Raw genomic sequence first — 2,612 nt, 5'->3', positions numbered from 1 at the left:
TTTAAAACACTTTCAAGGCCAAAATCTTTTTTGAAAACAGGCTCACAAGGAAAAGGGATAGAAATCCTACCTCGCACAATCAAACCTGGGACTAGCGTTGCCTTTTCTGGCTTCCGCTTCCTTAAGCCCCTTCAGTCTGAATCTTCAGCGATCACTGATACAAAACGACACTTTAGGATCAATTCTCAGTCCTAAAGTAATCCAATCTCAATCATATACCAAGATTTCCTATTAGTGTGCCCTAATCAAATTTCATGTTTCAATAATCAATTTCCAGGGGTTTTCAATCTCAAACAGGGATTAAAGATGCTAATCCTTTTATCCTAAGTCCCCAAATGAAGCTAATTTGGGTTTTCCCCGAAAATAGGGGTCGAAACAACAATTTCAGGCCAAACAGGGTAAAACCCCGTGTACACCGGTCGACCGGTGACAGAGAAGTGCATCACCACCGGTCGGCCGGTGGTGTGCATCTGGTCGACCGGACCGGTCGGCCGGTGGCCATAGCAAGATCCGGTCGACCGATGCGATCGACCGGTGGAGAACGCCAGTTCGCAAAAACTCACGGAAATCAGTTCAAAAACCTGCAAATCCAGTCTCAATTCACAAAATCTCAAGAGACAACCACTAGATCCGGGTTCTAGGTATTAAAACAAGTCCAAAGAACCCAAGATCTCCAATTTCTACCTTAGTTTTACTCAAAATCCATCAAAATCCGTTTTGAACCAAAAATAAGTTTTGAAATCCGAAAATCATAGATTCAAGAGAGGTTCTTTCAGTAATCTTATCTCGAATCCTTCTCTTGACGTTGAAAACTCTTTGAAATCACTCTTGGTTCGAATCCGGTTTTGATTTGACCAAAGTGATAGCGGTTCTAGCATCCACCGGTAATGCGTGGAAGAGGATAAGCTTTCTATGTGGATAGGACGTATCAACACCTTTTGCATCTTTTAAAGGGAAATATATGAGAATAATATTGTGTTAGGTCCTGAGGACCAGGATGGCCGAAGATCAAAACCTAAATGTGCCAGGGGTTGATCATCGAAGCCAGGGCAATAACGATGAAGGAATTTGAGCGCTGATGTAGCTAACAGCCGCCTTCATAGTCGATTCATTAGGGTCGTCACCTTCTACCCAACTAGTGGAAGTATACACCGTTTTCTTTGTCTGTTAAGCCTCACAGCTATGGGACTTCCTAAATAAAACTGCAATCGTAGTTTATCAACCACTCACAAGACCACCGAGATCTTCGACTTAGCTCCCAAAGGTAATCCACCCGGCCCTTCCCCAACCTATACAAGGGGAGCGGAAGATAACGAAAGGGAGACAAAGTCCTAACTAAATCATAACACAAGAACCTCCGTCTACGAGAGAGAAACGCACGGGAAAGAAAAAGAAAAGGAAGGAAAAGAAAGGAAAAAGAAAAAGAAAAGAAAAGAAAAATAAAAGAAAATGACATGTGTAAAATATAACAGTCCAGAAATGCGCCCATACACACTTCTGGATTAAATAAATTACTGTGAATAATTTAAATACCTTGGAATTATTTAAACTCAATTAATTGAATCAGATTAGGCACACTAATAATCACAATTACCTTAATTAATCTCAATTAATTCTTCAGGGTGTTACAGGATCCGTTGTTGGTGTGTATGATAAAATCACAAATGAGCTCAATTCAATGGCCTCGTATGCTTCTTCATCCTCCAACGGCTCTCGTACCTCTTCTTCAGCTAGGAAATCCTCAAATAATCCCTCTAATTTCTCTTCACTCTCAACTTCACTATCCATAGCCATGCATGAAATTTGGTCTTTATAAAACTCATGGTTTTGGATGGACACCTCGTTTATTAGCAAATCGGTGTCGGCACTACGAGAGTCCATCTGTGCTGAGGCTTGAGCAAAAATAAATTTGAAGGGTTCTTGTTCTTCTTCTTGAGGCTCATCTTCCTTTAGAGGCTTGAATTCCCTTGACAACTTCTCTTGAATGTACCAATCTTGATAAAACTTCACCATATCGTCCATCATTTGGTAGGCTTCATCCTCGGGTCTTTCACAGAATGGGGTTGTATCATAGCCATCTTCCACCCAACTTTTGGTTGCTATGCTCAATCCTTTAATGAAGATTTGAAGTTGAAGCCACTTTGGAATACCATGTTGCGGAAACCTAGCCAATAGCTCATTATATCTCTCCCAAGCTTGATGAAGCAGTTCAGTGTCGTGTTGAGCAAAAGTGATGATGGCTTGGCCCATCTCCAACTTAGTCATCATTTTTTTATTTTTTTTTATTTTACCTGCAAAAGAAAGAAAAAAAAAACTCCAAAAACAAAATTAGAAGAAAAACACAAAAAAAAATCAAATTAATCCTAGAGCTAATTAGTACCCATATTAATCAACATTAAAATCCAAAGTAAAATTAGAGTTATTTGGTATCGATATTAGCAAAAACAAAACAATCCCCGGCAACAGCGCCAAAAATTATTGTGAAAAATCGTAACGCAAGTATACGCTATCGCAATCAAGTAATATAATAGTGAATAAGAATATCGTCCCACGAGGATTGTTGTTTACTAATTACCGAAATTATATTAACCCTAATTTTATTTGAATACTTG

The sequence above is a fragment of the Morus notabilis genome, unplaced genomic scaffold, assembly GCF_000414095.1.
Source record: "Morus notabilis unplaced genomic scaffold, ASM41409v2 Scaffold801, whole genome shotgun sequence".
NCBI classification, from domain to species: Eukaryota; Viridiplantae; Streptophyta; class Magnoliopsida; order Rosales; family Moraceae; genus Morus; species Morus notabilis.
The sequence above is the reverse complement of the archived record's forward strand: the minus strand, read 5'-3'. Positions refer to the sequence as shown.